The sequence below is a fragment of the Nycticebus coucang genome, chromosome 4 (genome assembly GCF_027406575.1).
Source record: "Nycticebus coucang isolate mNycCou1 chromosome 4, mNycCou1.pri, whole genome shotgun sequence".
NCBI classification, from domain to species: Eukaryota; Metazoa; Chordata; class Mammalia; order Primates; family Lorisidae; genus Nycticebus; species Nycticebus coucang.
This window is the reverse complement of record NC_069783.1, coordinates 15558512-15577783: the sequence shown is the minus strand read 5'-3', so window position 1 is coordinate 15577783 and position 19272 is coordinate 15558512. Positions and strand designations below refer to the sequence as shown.

The 19272-nt window shown below is 37.6% G+C and overlaps 1 pseudogene; it reads right to left on the bottom strand.

Moving 5' to 3' along the window:
• The window catches only part of LOC128584264 (torsin-1B-like), a 66851-nt pseudogene that overhangs the window by 6631 nt on the left and 40948 nt on the right, over window positions 1-19272 (bottom strand).

Below are 19272 nucleotides of genomic sequence, written 5' to 3'. Positions count from 1 at the left end.
GGAATCGAATTGAAAACCAAGAAATGAAACTAACATCTTACAACCACCTAATCTTTGATAAACCAAACAAGAAGTTACCTTGGAGGAAAGACTCCCTATTCAATAAATGGTGTTGGGAGAACTGGATGTCTACATGTAAAAGACTGAAACTGGACCCACACCTTTCCCCACTCACAAAAATTGATTCAAGATGGATAAAGGACTTAAATTTAAGGCATGAAACAATAAAAATCCTCAAAGAAAGCATAGGAAAAACACTGGAAGATATTGCCCTGGGGGAAGACTTCATGAAGAAGACTGCCATGGCAATTGCAACAACAACAAAAATAAACCAATGGGACTTCATTAAACTGAAAAGCTTCTGTACTGCTAAGGAGACAATAACCAAAGCAAAGAGACAACCTACACAATGGGAAAGGATATTTGCATATTTTCAATCAGACAAAAGCTTGATAACTAGGATCTATAGAGAACTCAAATTAATCCACATGAAAAAAGCCAACAATCCCATATATCAATGGGCAAGAGACATGAATAGAACTTTCTCTAAAGATGACAGACGAATGGCTAACAAACACATGAAAAAATGTTCATCATCTCTATATATTAGAGAAATGCAAATCAAAACAACACTGAGATATCATCTAACCCCAGTGAGAATGGCCCACATCACAAAATCTCAAAACTGCAGATGCTGGCGTGGATGTTGAGAGAAGGGAACACTTTTACACTGCTGGTGGGACTGCAATCTAGTGCAACCTTTCTGGAAGGAAGTATGGAGAAACCTCAAAGCACTCAAGCTAGACCTCTCATTTGATCCTGCAATCCCATTACTGGGCATCTACCCAGAAGGAAAGAAATCCTTTTATCATAAGGACACTTGTACTAGACTGTTTATTGCAGCTCAATTTACAATCGCCAAAATGTGGAAACAGCCTAAATGCCCACCAACCCAGGAATGGATTAACAAGCTGTGGTATATGTATACCATGGAATACTATTCAGCCATTAAAAAAAATGGAGACTTTACATCCTTCGTATTAACCTGGATGGAAGTGGAAGACATTATTCTTAGTAAAGCATCACAAGAATGGAGAAGCATGAATCCTATGTACTCAATCTTGATATGAGGACAATTAATGACAATTATGGTTATGGGGGGGGAACAGAAAGAGGGAAGGAGCGAGGGGGGTGGGGCCTTGGTGTGTGTCACACTTTATGGGGGCAAGACATGATTGCAAGAGGGATTTTACCTAACAATTGCAATCAGTGTAACTGGCTTATTGTACCCTCAATGAATCCCCAACAATAAAAAAAAAAAAAAGAATAATGAGGAATACGATATTTATATGTTCTCTAGTATCTACCTCCAAAAGATTATCCTAATTACAAAGGAAAAAAATACTAACGATAACGTATGAACCTGCAGAAACCATTCCAACTAAATGATCAAAGTTAACATCACCAGAAATAAAAACACTGGCTATCCTCAAGATAGGATACGAAGCAAAGCAAACAGCAGCACTTCTGTGGTCTCCATGCTGAAAACATATAACCCAAATTTAATGAGGAAGCATCCCATAAACTCAAATTGAAAGATATTCTACAAAATACCTGGCCCATTCTCTTCAAAAATGTGAAGGTGGTGAATGACCAAGGATGACTCAGGAAAATGTCCCAGAATCAAAGAAACTGAAGGTAATAAATGTCAGGTGGGATCCATTCTTGGATCTGGGACCAGAAAAAAGAACATCAGCCGAAAAATAATGACATATGAATCAAATATGAGGATTAACAGTACTGAATCAGAGTCAACTTCATGGTTTTAATAACTGTATTATGGTTATATAAGATGTTTTCATTTGGGGGAGCTAGGTGTAGGGTGTCCCAGAACTCTTGGTACTCTTTGTAACTTCTTTCACAAACCTGAAATTACTCCAAATTTAAAAGTTATTAGAAGTTCATTAAGAAAGAAATATATATATATTTTAAACCTACTAATTATTTATATTTTATTTTTGCTGTTATATTAACAGACGTGATTTCTGAACTTTTGACTAGACTGCAACTGATTTTCTTCTATGTACAATCCCTCTCTATATACACGCACATACAATGCCTATCACTAAGCAAATACCTGATGGCAGAACTCTCCAGTCTATTTAATTTTCTTAGAAACATGGCATGGTTATTATGAGAAGTAAAATTCTTTTGTTTTGCATTTGAAAAAAGTATAGTAGACTCCACACTAAAATATTAAAGTTTGACAATCACTTTCTATGATATATTCAGTTTTATTTTATAAACAAAATGCATAAAATTATAGGAAATAAAAAATGGCTTCCAAATTCTGAGATTCAAAAGGAATTTACATCATTACGAAAAGCTAAGTTAGTATAAAATTTTCATGTTAGCCAATAATTTATTCTTTCATCGTCTAAAAAAGGAACTACATTTAAGTTAAATAACAATAGAATAAGTTTATAAAAATTACTGTAAATCCTCTATTATGTAAAGATTAGCTCATTATCTTTCTTGAAATACCCATTCAAATGCATTAATGACTTGATCTTTCTCCACTCTTCTAATGCTTTGTCCCATTATTATTTTCTTTTTTAGTCTAAGGTAACATGTGGCTTCTTGTCTCCCCATCTGTCTGCTTCCCAAGCACACTCTAAACTGGGCATCCTTGGGATTTCATAAAAATGGAGATATTCTGCAGAGGTGTCAGAACAGTAGGAAAATTAATTTCCCCTACAGTTTCCTGATTGGTGAAGAACAGAGCTGCTTGCTACCATGGGGAAAAACATCTCTAATTCAAAATGCCAGTAGTTGTACAATTAAATTGGGAAAGAGAGTTTATTATGATGGTATAAAATATATAAAACTGTCATATCACTAAGAAAATCTCAAAGCTCAGCTTTAGGATCTCTATCTTGCTCAGTATGGTCACCAGTTTGGAATTACCTAAACCTGTCTAGTGATAAATATTTGTCATCTACTACATATCAAAGTTTAGCCATCAGCCCAAAGGCACAACCACACCTGCTGCTATCATCTCTCTTCTTCCAGACTTTTTTAATATCTTTGCATATTTTAGACCCATCTTTGCCAAAAAGAAAGTAGTAGGGTTTGAGTGCTGCCCCATATTCATTCATTCATTCATTCTTGCCTGACATTGACATTAGTCCTGTGAGATCATCCTAGTAGGGTAGTGGGAATGCATTGTTCAGAGAAGCACAATGTTTCTGTCCATATGCTTTGATCAAGATAGTGGCAGGTGGGCTAAGGAGATATGGTTCCGGCCTGGGTAATTTGGACTGGGACTGGAAATCCAGAAAATGAACTTTACCAAACAGCCAAGGTAGCGTCTGCCTTCTACTCAGCCTTCTAACTGCTGTGGGAAAACTATAGTGGGAAGTAGAAGCAACTGCATTGATAAGTTTTCTCTTCTTACTACTGAAACTACTAAATCATTTTATGATATTTATTTGTAAACAGATTTGCTATCTACATGATGATGGGTCCTCTGATAAATTCTGTGATAAAATTTCCATGGCTGACTTTTGACTTAGTGGGAGGGTTTTGTGTCATCTGTCACATATGTATTTAAATAACTCTATTCTTCGTGATGGAAGCAACGTCAAACTTACTTCTTTAGCTTCCTGGCCCATCAATCCTGCTTTTTGTCCTACATACTCTTTAGAACCAGAAAAGTACTTTTATTTTGCTGAACATACCATATTGTCTTTCTTCCACGCCTTTGTTCCTTTGGTGACAGCTGTTTGGATTGCCCTTTTCTTTCTTCTTGCCTGACAAGCTTCTGGTTAACACCAGTGTGAACTAAGATGCAGTGGTCCCCAAAATATCCTGGTTCCAGACTATGGGAAGTGTCCTTTCTCTGTGGTAAACATACTTAACACCACCATAATATTTTCATCCTGTACTGGAATCACTGCCTGTTCCTCTCTGCGTTTAGACTGAAGGAGTGATGACCTTGAACATAAGTAACATCACTTATTTTGAGTCTGAAATGCTTAACAGATATGGAAACAGATCAGCTCAGTAAAATTTTGACCTGAACTAACCTGCATAGAGACAGTTTTCTTTCTTGCTCAGACCAAAAAACATTTTTATTTTCAAATATCTGGAACAAATCCCAGACTTCACTAGTCTCCTCTAGAGCATGAGCTGAACCTTGCCCAGGGAAAAGCTCATCATATTCTTTGAATACAAAGAGAAAAGGAACCTCAAGTTCAATGCCTTTTATTATTTGGATTTTAAAGTCATCTTGACACAGTGTATAAGATCTTGGATTTGTGAGAGATTTACTGGGTTCAAGATCTAAAACTAAATATTACTGATGTGGTGAGGAACAGAGGCACTCTGAAGCATGAAAGAAAGCATTGTGTTCCAGTCCAGAGGAACTTTCCTTTTGATGGATCCTTAGAAATTGAGTCTTCAGTCTTTCCATCATCTTCTCAAAATCAAGTTAAAGACCTCCTTCCAGGTATGGTTTATGCATAAACATCTTGGCCTTGCGTACCATGCCTATTAGTTCTCAGAAAAACTTCTTTTGCACAGTGCCACAGTAGTGTGACTTATTTCAATTTGTGAGTGCAATACACAAGATAAGGTGCTGTGTTAGATAAAAAGTGAACAACTTTCTGTAAATTAGTAATTGAGAAGCTGAAGCATATGTCCAGAAAAATATTTAATATTATATAATGAAAGTACACTCGATTAGACAAGGGAGAAAAGGGACCTAGTTTGGGTGGGTGATATGGGTAGGGAACATTTGAACAAGGTCTTAGGGGATGAGTAGAGAGAAGAAAAGGCTTGAGCAGAATTGCACGGGTTGGAGAGTCAAGAGTATATTCAGAGAAGACAAGAAGGCTGACATGACCGAATTTATGGGAAGGGGTTAGGCAGTGACAGTATTGTGGTAGGTCATTTGGGGTCACCACAGTGTGGAATTTTGAATTTCAAGACTAGGAGTAAGAACCAATGTGATTGTTTTTAAGAGAGATTGAGTTATGAGTCAGGGATAACAGCGATATTTTAGCAATGGTTAGCAGTCGCCAGGAAGTCTTTATGAGAGTTTTCCTTTCCTAGGGCTGTTGTAGATTTACAGCGTAATAATGAGCCTTGGGTAATTTTCAAGTTGCCTAATACCTTAGCACCACAGTGGGTCTGAGGTGGAAAGAGTGAGGTGAACCAAACCCCCAAGCTGGGGAAGATCGATGGCTGCCAGTGAACTGCAGCCTCAGAGCTGGAGTTTGCTCTCATGGCTGCTGCATTGATTTCAGCTCCAGCTTCTAATTGCTGCAGTGGGAAAAATGAATGTTCCACTCGTGAGTGTTTAAGGCTCTATAGATTTTTCCTGGAGCGTGAGCTAGGGCTTCTTGCTTCTAATGATTCTGTACATTGCTCATTTGAACATTCCATTAAGCCATGACCCGTGTGAAGCTTTTCCATTTCATGCCTATGTTTTCTCTTCCAGGGCACAATGTGGAGGACATTGGCTGTGGCTTAGATGTTCTTGTATGTCCCATAGGGCTAGGCACATTCTCAGGGAATGATTATTGATGAACTAAATTGAATGTCAATTTAAGTTGTGGCTACTATTGAGGCATTATTTATGTGACATTAAAATATATTTTAAAAATAAAATCACCTAGAACCCCACTTTTGTAGTACAGTAATTGTTTCCCCCCCTAAAATTTTCTGCTAGTTTTTGGTCAATTTCATATCTATTTTGATACAATTGCAACCCATTCATTAATTTATCTCATATATCTTCACTGATTACCTATTAAATATGAAGTATTAATGATCAGGTACATACCTAAGATACAATTAGCAAGAATTTATAATTTCGAAGGTTTTATCTTGTTGGTATTACATAAAAATATTTTGTGTATTATCATATTTCATAACTTTAAAAATAACTTAGAAGGGTAACAAACCTGGTACTTTGCTCATAAGCTGGATATGGTATTATGGAGACAAGCACACTCAGGTCACCCTATAAGAAGATTTGAATTCACAACCACCCCAATCAATTCAAACAGGCCAGGCAAGGCCTGACCTAGTGGCTTTGAGCATCAGTAGGCCCATGGTAGGTGATGATGATGACTGATACTCACCTCTTAAAATTAGCAGTGCATTATAGAGAAAAGATTTCTTTCTTTTTTTCTTTCCTTCTTTTTTTTTTTTTTTTTTTTTAAGAGACAGAGTTTCACTTTCTTGCCCTCGGTAGAGTGCTATGGCATGACAGCTCACAGCAACTTCTAGCTCTTGGGCTTAGGTGATTCTCTTGCCTAGGCCCAAGTAGCTGGGACTACAGGTGCCCACCACAATGCCTGGCTTTTTTTTTTTTTTTTTGCAGTTTGGTGGGGGCCGGGTTTGAACCCGCCACCCTTGGTATATGGGGCCAGCACCCTACTCACTGAGCCATAGGTGCCACCTGAGAAAAGATTTCTTAACTTTCAGAAAATGCTATCAAAGATTTACATAAAAACTAAATTCAGGCTTTCATGATGACTGCCCATAGTGTGAGTTTATTGAAACTTAAGAAAATAGGTCACAGAGGCTTTAAACTCTGTGAACATGAGAACAAACTCAACTCTACATCTTACCTAACTCTTCCCCAAACAATCGCTCTTGCTGAATAGAGATATTTCTACCTAAGTGGGTGTCCGTCTTCCCATCTGAGATTGTCTGCCTTACTCCAGCCTGGCTGAATAGGTTAAAATTAGAGAATTCTGACATGACACATTCCTACTAATTCCTGCCCTTGGATGCTGGTGATTCAGATGAGCTTCCATGAAGAAGCATCCAGCACCAGCTACCTGAAGCTCAGCTTTCTCTTCTTTGTGGAAGGGTTGACATTTCTCTTGATATGTAGACTGCATGGTCTTAGACAGGTGTGTTTAAACAATAGTGCCCCCAGTAATTTTCATGGATTGGTTTTCCTAACCAAAAGGGGAAGTAAGGCCTTTTTCCATGCTGAACAGAGTAGGTACGGATCAGAGCACAGAGAACAGAGGGAGCCACGAGACAGTGTCAGAATCAGGAAGAGGAGCGGGAAGATGCAGTGTCACTCAGCAACCCAGTGAACAACAGTGACAAGCGGTTTTGCCTATCACATTCTGGAGGAAAGGATAGCTTTGCCTAGTAAAACTTCAACAGCCCAAGACATTAAAATAAGGCATTCATTTTAAGTTTCAGGTATAAAATCAGAATATTGGATACACTTTTATAAAACTTACCTTGAGTTGCCCAGACATTGTCATATGAGCCCCTGTTTGTGTCTCTGTGTTTAAATCTTTGAGTTAAGCATGTTTATTAGATTCCTGGTAATGGAGAATTTGAGATTAAACCCAGTAAATGTCCATTTTTGTTGCATCACATAGTAAACCGTGTATATTCTAACTCCAGAGGGGGTATGCAATTTTATTCTCACTATTTTATTGACTATATACTTTTCTAGGTTAAGGAATTCCCTCCAGGCATCATTACAAGTAGATTGATAGCTGGCTAGAAATAGATACATAGATAGATAGATCCTTAGGGCAAATGAACTTCATCTGACCCTGAAACTCCAGATTCTTACACTAAAAATTAGTACTGACAAGTGAGAAAGCATGTTAACTTATTTTTTGCCCATCTTTTCAGATATTAAAAATAATTAGTATTTGCCTAAGTTTTGCTATTGCATGTTTTCTTTCATTCTCATAATACATATGGAACAAGGTCCTGTGTTTATAGATATCATAAAGTTCATGTCTTTTTGGCCAGATGAATAGTAGTTGGGTTCAGTTGTATAAATGGCTACATACTGAAGGATACTCAGCATGCTTAGATACATTAGAATATTTTCTTATGGTGAGTAGAATTTGCTTCAGATTTGCTGGGTATTATATAATGAGTTTTATCTGACTAAACTCTGTACACATTATAGAATTTCCTGAAAACACAGAAAAGATGAAAGAATTATCTTTAAATTCTTCACTACATGGCTTATTTTTTTCCAACATTGCTTTATTCATTCACACAGATACTTGCCTTACACCCAAAGGGGATGTGATTCTGCAAAGAAAACTTCAACACAAAAAAGAATAGAAAGGCAGTGCCTGCCTTGAAGAAGATTTAATGAGCAAGGAAATAGCCAACTACTCAGATTACTCCACCTTCAGGCAGTGTGGTGGGTGCCATAGGCTAGAGAAGAAAATCTATGAGGCTGACAGGTGGCAGGTTAGTAGAAATCGTCAGTAATGGAAATTTGAACCCCTGTCACTGGGTCCAGGGACCAAAACTCTTCTCACTGACAGTGCTGGGGAAGGATTCACAGAGAAGGCATGTTCATGAACTGTAAAAATAGAATAGAATTTCTGTGGGTAAAATCATGAAACATTGCAGTTGAGAGAGAATGCCATAAAAAAAAAAAGACCAAGGCAGAAGCATGTTCAGGAAGTTGTGAGACAGACTAGAGGAATGGGAGAGAAATAAACAGGAAGGGTAGGTTAAGGCCACATCATGCCATAATACAGATGTTGAACTGTTTTTAAAGATAGAAGGAGCCATCAAACTTTTGAACAAGGTGCTCATATGATTACAGATATTCTGGGACGATTAATCATAATTCGCCCTCAAGTACAGATTTATATTCTGAAAATTCAACATATTTGACTTTTCCTACAGTAGTTTTTCAGCAACTACATGGAGAAAAAGTATCAAATTTCCAACAATGGCAACTTTTCTGTATTTGCTATTAAATAATTTATAATATTTGTAATGTAAGGCATGTATCAGTATCATTTTAGTATGGCTTGGAACTAGATTTATGTAAGGATGTATTTGTGAGTAAATTTTTACTTCATTGGGATTATAAGGAAGATTTTAACAATGTGCTTTCATGATGCATTTGGACTACGGCTTGTCTTTACAGACTTTGACATTAGTAATCAAGAGCATGATCATTTTTACACCTTGCAATCAATCTCATCTTCTGAATACATTTGCCAGTGGTCACTGACAAGGGAACTGTGATTATATTATGAAGTAATACTCATTTTGAAAAAGCTAGTTCTTTCTTTTCTGATTATCATGGCTTTACTTGAAAATGAATGTACTTCTTTAATATCTCTCCTTTCCATTTTTAGTTTGGTTATTTTTATTTTTACACATATTACATCATTTTTCAAACCAGCAGTTCTAAGAATGAACATTTTTTTTATTTATTCATGTCGATGACAGCCCTATTCCAAGACTAATGCATTTACTTCTAAAAGTAAATGAATCAGTTTCAAATTAAAGGAAGTGGATATGTGATGTGGATATAATCAATGCATGTATGAATGATTGAACTTTGAGCAAACATAGTAGGGAGACATTTAACAGCTGAAATTACTCACTAGCTCCATTGTGAACAATGTTTCCTAATAGAACTGAAATCATTAGACCTAAGAATTGACTTATTTTTCTATAGACAAAGTAGCATGACTTGTGGAAGACATACAAATGAAATTGAAATTATATTATAAATCATCTTGTTTACCTAGTATCCACGGTTGGAAGTATGGTGGGCTTGCACTAAGAGGCTCTGTTGGAACCCTAGGTTCAGCACCAGCTCTCTAGTTTGAATCATGGAACTTGGGCATTATGTTACCATATGCTGACAATTTATTTCAACTTCAGGAAAAGATTCTCATGCTATCTTAGGTAAAACCTCAAAGTGTTACTCCTTGGGCACTAAGAAGCCAAAATTTAGCTAGGTATATTTTTTATAACAAATATTTAATGCCTCTCTTGCCTGCCTTGATGGGGAAAATGGAAGAAATAAAATGCACTCTTTCAAGTGATTAAAAGAGTGTGTTCCTGTATTAAAAGGGAAAATAGAGATATGGTGTCTTTGATCTTGCTTATCCTTATCTTATTTTGTTTAATGCAAACTCTTATAATGGACATCTTCTATAGTAGTTTTTTCACAATTTGGAACTGTTCTTCCTGATTCATTATGTGGGCCTCCAGAATAGCCAAGGTGTGTGGATATATGTTCATACTCTGTGTGTGTGCATGTAATGAAATTCACCTTTATATGGAGTATAATGAACCAGGAGAGACTCCCCAAATCCATCTAAGCAAATTGGCACAGATACCCAAATATTCTAGAGCATCATCCGATATAATCCCTTAAACTCTGGAACTGTCATGCATTCATCTTCTCCACGCAGATTAAGTAACCAAGAAGCTGCTGAGAGAGATAAAAATGAAGCAGCTCCTTTTTGAGCCCCAGCTACACACCTGCCCATGGTTCAGTGAGGCATGTCTGTATTCTGAGAGCTCTAACTAATACATCCTTTAATGTCAGCTTAAGAGCTAGATCCTGTTCAAAAGCAGATCCTTGTAAACAGGGAAAATGCAAAGGAAAGGCAGTGTACCAACCACTATTTGTAATGTAGACTCATTCAGTCTTAAAACTTGAGTGATCTTTGGAGAGCTTCAAGTATAGCCTCCTCCCCACTTCTTTAAGTTAGTTTTCTAAGCTCACTCCTAGGTAGGTGTGGAGTTGGAGAATGTATGAATAAAGAGTTTTTGTCCTTTTGTCCTGAATAGTCTTAATTAGGATACCAAAACTCACACCTGTGGTTTTGAACTCTCTTGTTTGTTTTACCTTTGAAGATTTAGTGCACATTACATACACAGGATACTTTTCATTCTGCTTTTCTTTCCAGCACCCACAAACTGCTCAGGCATCAGTGTAAAGGCCAAATAACTAAAATTTTCAAAGCTGTTAATCTGTTCTATTAAAAGACAGTCATGTCATTACACCCTACTATGCACTGTTGGTGTACTGTAATATTTTAAGAACTTATTTAGAAGGAGCGTGTATTTGCATCTTTCTCTGCATCTCTTTTTTTCCATGATGGATTTCTACAGATAATATCATTTCCTATTGCTTAATCTTCTTGGAGTTACAGGTGAAGGGAATCTAGTTCAAGTGGGGGATATGACTACTTGACCTTTTTTAAAATATCAGAATATTAAGGGTGTTCACGCTTTGTTTACAAACTTTGTTTTTTATACAGATTGAGTCAAAGTTATGTGACCTTCACCCAGATAGTGACCACTGTATCCAATAGGTGTAAATTTACCCATCCTCTGCTTACTCCTTCCCCAGCTGGATTTTCACTGAGATTTCCTTCCCTCTGTGCTCTTAAGTGTTGATCAATTTGTTCCAACTTGGTATTAAATACATGTGTTAGTTTCTCTATTCTTGTGATAGTTTACATAGAAGAATGGTTCTCAGTTCCATCCAGATTTTCACAAAGGATACTAGATCACCATTTTTTATGGCTGAGTAGCTCTCCATGGTGTGCATATACCACGTTTATTTATTGATGGCACTTGGGTTGTTTTTGTGATTGTGAATTTTGTTGCTATAAACATTCCAGTACAGGCATCTTTTTTTATAAAATGACCTTTTATGTTCCTTTGGGTACATAACCAGTATTGGCATTGCTGGATCGAATTGTTGGTCTACTTAAGTTCTTTGACATAGCTCCATACAGTTTTCCATAGAGGTTTTACTAATTTGTGGTACCACCAACAGTGTGTCAAAGTTACATTTTCTCTGCATCAATACCAGCATCTATTATTTTGGAACTTTTTAATATGAGCCATTCATTTTTTTTTTTTTATTGTTGGGGATTCATTGAGGGTACAATAAGCTAGGTTACACTGATTGCAATTGTTAGGTAAAGTCCCTCTTGCAATCATGTCTTGCCTCCATAAAGTGTGACACACACCAAGGCCCCACCCCCCTCCCTCCTTCCCTCTTTCTGTCCCCCCCCATAACCATAATTGTCATTAATTGTCCTCATATCAAAATTGAGTACATAGGATTCATGCTTCTCCGTTCTTGTGATGCTTTACTAAGAATAATGTCTTCCACGTCCATCCAGGTTAATACGAAGGATGTAAAGTCTCCATTTTTTTTAATGGCTGAATAATATTCCATGGTATACATATACCACAGCTTGTTAATCCATTCCTGGGTTGGTGGGCATTTAGGCTGTTTCCACATTTTGGCGATTGTAAATTGAGCTGCAATAAACAGTCTAGTACAAGTGTCCTTATGATAAAAGGATTTCTTTCCTTCTGGGTAGATGCCCAGTAATGAGATTGCAGGATCAAATGAGAGGTCTAGCTTGAGTGCTTTGAGGTTTCTCCATACTTCCTTCCAGAAAGGTTGTACTAGTTTTCAGTCCCACCAGCAGTGTAAAAGTGTTCCCTTCTCTCCACATCCACACCAGCATCTGCAGTTTTGAGATTTTGTGATGTGGGCCATTCTCACTGGGGTTAGATGATATCTCAGGGTTGTTTTGATTTGCATTTCTTTAATATACAGAGATGATGAACATTTTTTCATGTGTTTGTTAGCCATTCGTCTGTCGTCTTTAGAGAAAGTTCTATTCATGTCTCTTGCCCATTGATATAAGGGATTGTTGGCTTTTTTCATGTGGATTAATTTGAGTTCTCTATAGATCCTAGTTATCAAGCTTTTGTGTGATTGAAAATATGCAAATATCCTTTCCCATTGTGTGGGTTGTCTCTTTGCTTTGGTTAGTGTCTCCTTAGCTGTACAGAAGCTTTTCAGTTTAATGAAGTCCCATTTGTTTATTTTTGTTGTTGTTGCAATTGCCATGGCAGTCTTCTTCATGAAGTCTTTCCCCAGGCCAATATCTTCCAGTGTTTTTCCTATGCTTTCTTGGAGGATTTTTATTGTTTCATGCCTTAAGTTTAAGTCCTTTATCCATCTTGAATCAATTTTTGTGAGTGGGGAAAGGTGTGGGTCCAGTTTCAGTCTTTTACATGTAGACATCCAGTTCTCCCAACACCATTTATTGAATAGGGAGTCTTTCCTCCAAGGTAAGTTCTTGTTTGGTTTATCAAAGATTAGGTGGTTGTAAAATGTTAGTTTCATTTCTTGGTTTTCAATTCGATTCCAAGTGTCTATGTCTCTGTTTTTGTGCCAGTACCATGCTGCCTTGAGCACTATGGCTTTGTAGTACAGACTAAAATCTGGTATGCTGATGCCCCAGCTTTATTTTTGTTACAGAGAAGAGCCATTCTTACTGGAGTGAGGTGATATTGTATTGTGGTTTTGAATGCATTTCCCTAATGATTAGGGAAGCTAAGCATTTTTTTCATGAGGTTGTTTGGTTATTTGTTGATTTGCTTGAGTTCTATGTAGATTCTGGTTTTCAGTCCTTTATCAGTTACATAGCATGTGAGCATTTTTCTCCCCTTCAGTGGGTTATCTATTGTTCTTTGGATTGTGTCCTTGGCTGGGAAGAAGTTTTTTTGTTTTTTTTTTGGCCAGGGCTGGGTTTGAACCCACCACCTCCGGCATATGGGGCCAGCACCCTACTCCTTTGAGCCACAGGGGCCGCCTTGGGCAGAAGCTTTTTAATTTGATCAAGTCCCATTTATTTATTTTTTGCTATTGCTATGATACCTTTGGGGGTGTTCTTCATGAATTCTTTGCCTAGGCCAATATGAGGGTTTTTTCAACATTTTCTTCTAGGATTCTTATAGTTTTCTGCCTAAGGCATAGCCCCATTTTATTGGTGGGGAAATTGAAGCCTAAAGCGAAAATACACATTTTGACTAAAACGTCATTAGTGGCAGAGTCAGAATTTGAATCTTTGTTTTATAAGTTCCCACATACATGTCAGGCAATGTCTGAAGATGATAGATACTGTGATACCTGTATCTCTGCAAGCAGGTCTACTGCAAGTACCACACACCCAATTACATACATCCACAAATTATGCCGTGTGTCTATATTTTAACATTCTTCATGTCCTTTTTCTATGAAATGTGTATTAACTAAAAGCATCATTTCCATTTGTGTGGCTTGTTTACATCACTTTGCCTCCCTTTAACTTGTTCTGTGGATGGGAGACTCACTATGTCCTTCACGTCCTTGTACAAGCCTCCTAATCAGTTGCTTTGCTCTAAGCCAGGCATCCTCAAACTTTTTAAACAGGGGGCCAATTCACTGTCCCTCATACCTTTAGAGGGCCAGACTATAGTTTAAAAAAAACAAACTATGAACAAATTCCTATGCACACTGCACATATCTTATTTTGAAGTAAAAAACAAAACGGGAACAAATACAATTCGCACCGCTTCATGTGGCCCGCGGGCTGCAGTTTGAGGACGCCTGCTCTAAGCTCAGCAGGGCCTTGCTCAGGGATCTGTCTCTTATCCCTATGGAGGGATGAGAGAGAGAATTGTATTCTTCCTCCAGGTGCCTAATGTAACCCCCTTCTTGGTGGTTGCAAACATACGGTGTTCTTCACACAAACAAGCTGAAGCCTCTAAGGGATAAAATGTATTCACTCTCACCTTTTAAATATTAAAAATGTCTTTTGTTCTCTCTTGACTTAAAGTAACCTGAGTCTTTCTTTCTAGGGCTAAAATGTGCGCCTATGGTCCCTTCCCGACGGAATCCTAGATCCACCTCGGTTACGGGGCGCTGAGCAGACCCTCCGTGACCTTTCCCCTTTCCTCCATCACTGTTTGCTCTCTCCGCAGAGAAAAATGGGTAATATCCCCCATTCTATGAAAACTTCTCCAGTTTTTCCTTAAATTGTACTGTTAAATTGACACTCTTTCTCCACTTAACAATTCTACATTCACCGCTTTTCTATCCTTCCTGGGCATTCATTTCTTAGATGCTGCCTCTTGGTGTTTGTCCCATCTGATCTGTTCAATTATCTCTTAAATTTCCCCCAGAATTTTCTGATTGCTGAATCCAGCAGGGTTTTAAACTTACATTTCCTTTTTAAACTCTCTGTAGCTTTTGCAATCACTGACCACTCCTTTTATTTTTTTCCTATAGCTTAACCTGAGCCTTTCTAGGCAGTCTGATCATGACTTCCGATGAGCTTGTCTACTTAACTAGTAATGTGGTTTCTACCTATTGATTAAGTAAGCATTTGCAAGACACGTGAGCCTTTTTCTACCATCTACACGAATTAGGCTTGTAAAGGTTGAATAAAGGACTGGGAGCAGGCTTCTCTGGCCCTTTATTCAGTGGCGTGTCCCTTAGTATTACTTAATGACTCTAAGATTTAGCTTCCACGATCTGCACAATGGGGTAAAAATAAGTGCTCACATTTACTGAACACTTACCATGTATGAGGTCCTCTTATAAACATTTATATGTATTAAGTCACTTGTTATCACAGCTTTAAGGGGTTTCTATCAGGTCATCAAAACACAGAGTTTAAATAATTTTCCCCCAATGACTTGATAGTAAATAGCTGAGCCAGGAATGGAATACAGGTAGTTAAGATCCAGATGTTAATTGCTACATTATTCTGTTGTTCAGTAGATATATTTTTATTCTTTACTCAGAACATTCACATGTAATTTAAATAAAATAATGCATGTAGGACTTTTAGCATACCTACTGGCAGAAATTAAAATGTCTATCTGATGTTAACTCAATATTCCTCCCATTGTTAATTTTCTTTGGGAGGTTATATCCATTTTTCTGCAATTGAACATGCAAATGCACACACTCCCATACGTATGCTAATATTCATCTCCTGAGGTATGTGGCTATATCTATTTAGTTACAAGTCATGGATTTAAAACCAGCTTACATAAAATTGAACATACCCCACTACTTACCTTCGCTTCAACCTCTGATCCTTATCTCAGTGAATGACTCTATTATCTTCTTAGGTGCCTGAGCTTAAAACCTTGGAGTTGGCTCACCACCTGTAGCACAGCATGAGCCACATACACCGAGGCTGGTGGGTTCCAACCCAGCCCAGGCCAGCTAAACAACAATGACAACTGCAACAAAAAATAGCCGGGCATTGTGGCAGGCACCTGTAGTCCCAGCTACTTGAGAGGCTGAGGAAAGAGAATGGCTTAAGCCCAAGAGTTTGAGGTTGCTGTGAGCTGTGATGCCACGGCACTCTACGAAGTGTGACATTGAGAGACTCTGTCTCAAAGGAAAAAAAAAAAAACACAAAACCTTGGAGTCATCATCATATGATCTTATGTCCATCTTACCCTCAATTTTACAATCAATACATAGCCAGTCCCTGCTTGTTATAACTCTGAAATATTTTTTGAATTTTCCGCATTTTCTAATAGTGCTGATTATCTGAATGTTCATCATAACCTAGCTAGATTATTGCATTATCTTTGTAAAGTATTCTTGTCTTTCTAACGTATTTTCTGCTCGACAACAACAGTTGTATTTCCCATTCTTTGTGTAGTACATGTTTTTTTGAGCTATGGATCTCTTTGTTTAAACCAAATCCTACTGGAAGCCTAATGATATGAAGTGAAATACAAAACAGGACTACTCAAATTGACTTGGGGATATGGAATTTGGAGCTAAGGGTGCTCTTATTTTCCTCTGCCCTCATCTTCTCTGAATTAGTTTTTGAGTCGTCTCTGGAAAGCTCAAAGGACATGATTTGAAAAATTTTCTAAAACAGACTTAATAATAATATTCTTCTGCATAAACCCTTTCTTAATATAACATTCAAGGACTTTCACAGTTTTTCCCAAAGTTTATGTTCGGTTTCATCCATTGCCACTTGCCTCTCATAAAAACACATTTGCTATTTAGCATTCTTTGATCATCTTTTTCACTCTCACATCTCCATTCCTTTGCTAATAGGTTTGGCCTCCTAAAACTCTGTTTTCTGCCTCATATATTCTTATTAATTCCTGAAGACGTGGTTTAAATTTCACTCCTTTTATATAGCCTTTGCAGAATATCGTGTCAACATTCAACTTTCTCCTTCATACTCTATGTTTGGGGTTTGACTTATATTGAAGACTGAATCACCATCTTTTTTATTATAATTCCTTAAGTATATATCTATTTCATCCTCAGTATATCCTTAGGTCCTTGGCTCGGGAATGCATTGTCTATTGTTATATACTCATACATAACATCCAAGGGTGTGGCCTGTAGTTATTCAATGAACTGAAATAACTGGATCCAATTTTCACAAGCATTTGGGCTTTTAGGGGTAGATATTGCCTTCTTTCTTTGCTTTTTTGACTTTGTTATGTTTGAAGCCAGGCAACTCTTGTTTCCAATTTCTCTTCATCAGGTATCATGGGTGGTGTTACTATTCCAGATAGTCTGATACGTGAGAAGTTCCTTATCTAAGATCTTTTCATTATCATTAGTCATCTGTGCTCTTTATCCATCCATCCACCCATTTATCCATCCTACTATCTATCCATCTTTCCGTCCTCACCGTATTCATTCTTAGCAGACCTACATCACCCCTTAGATATTCTTCCATGACCATAAATATGGATATATTTTTCCTACAGATACCTATAGCCTCCTATAGTAACACCATCCATGATACCCGGTGAAAAGAAATTTGAAACAAAAGCTGTCTGGCTTCAAACATAACAAAGTCAAAAAAACAAAGAAGTCAATATTTACCCTTACAAGCCCAAATGCTTGTGATAATTGGATCCAGTTATTTCAATGCATTAAACATTCTCTGTCTTAAATCTACTTATAATGCCTGGTGTGAAACTTACTAAATGCAGAATTCAAATGTCTTCATATAATAACTAAGAAAATGCCACGAAGGCTGTTAAACAGTTTGATGAAAATATTTCAGATTGTATATGAACCCAGCACATTGTACCCCTTGACTGCACTAACGTACACAGCTATGATTTAATAATAAAAATAAATAAAAATTACATATATTTGCATTACCTTCTCCAATAGAATCTAAGTCCTTTTAGAACAAAGACCTTAAATTTGCAGTCTCTTTTGGATCTCTCATAGTTCACAGTTAGAAATTCTTCCCTTCCTTTCCTTTCATGAGTTAATATTTACAGTCAATACATTTCCAACACTGCGTGATTTCTTGTTTTTTAATTTTTTTTCAATTGAGAAGAGTTTTGTCAAGGATCAACACATTCTTAAATTCTATCTATACCCCTAGCCACTCATATTATATCTCAAAAGATTCTGATGTGTCTGTTTACGTGGGAGTTCCAAATAATAGATTCAGCCCATTGAAAAAATATAGCTCACACCAACCTTCTGATGGTGCTGTCCAACCGTAGGTACAGTGCTGTATATCTCTTGTTGAGAATTTGCTTGAAACATTCAAATATTGCCTTAGAGGAATATTCCAAAACTGCATATTACGGAAATTATGCTCAAAAGTTTTCACAGTCAAATATATTTTGCGAGCACAATTCTAAATAAGATAAAAATATTACTTTTCTGCAGTAAAGTAATCTTAGAGCCAGCATTATGCTAATGTATACTGCATATACTAATGTAGGGAAAAGCATGCAGTATTTTCTAAAATTATTTGAACATGGGAATCTTTTTTTCAGAGCTTCTCTCATCTCATGAACTGGAATTGAGAAAAATGCTTTTTGGGAAACTCTGCATCAAGAACCCAACCCTGTGCCACACTGCAAGTCTTTTTTTTTTTTTTTTTGTAGAGACAGAGTCTCACTTTATAGCCCTTGGTAGACAGCACCCAGCTATTTTTGTTGTTGTTGTTGCAGTTTGGCCGGGGCTGGGTTTGAACCCGCCACCCTCGGCATATGGGGCCGGCGCCCTACTCACTGAGCCACAGGCGCCGCCCAAGATAACGGTTGTAGTCTTTTTTTTTTTTTGTAGAGACAGAGTCTCACTTTATAGCCCTCGGTAGAGTGCCATGGCATCCCACAGCTCACAGCAACCTCCAACTCCTGGGCTGGAGTAGCTGGGACTACAGGCGCCCGCCACAACGCCCGGCTATTTTTTTTTTGTTGTTGTTGTTGTTATTGTTGCAGTTCGGCCGGGGCCAGGTTTGAACCTGCCACCTTCGGGACACGGGGCGGCGCACTACCGACTGAGCCACAAGCACCGCCCTACACTGCAAGTCTTAACAGCTGGGTAAGTCAGGGTTTTTCGTTGTTGTAATTATGATTGTATGTTTGTTTTTTGTGGATGAGGTGATGCATGCCCAGAGAAAATACAGTTCACTTCCTAAAGATCAGAAAACTAGTTGGCATCATAATTGCAGTTAGAATACTTGCTTTATTCTGTTGCTCAAATTACTATAGTGCCATCCGTCCCCTGTTCCTGATTCTACACCCAGTTCTTCTGCTTCCCTGAGGCAGACAGTTTCAAGGTTCTCTCTTGACTCATGTTAAACATGTTAACTCTAATAGTCCTCCTTCCTG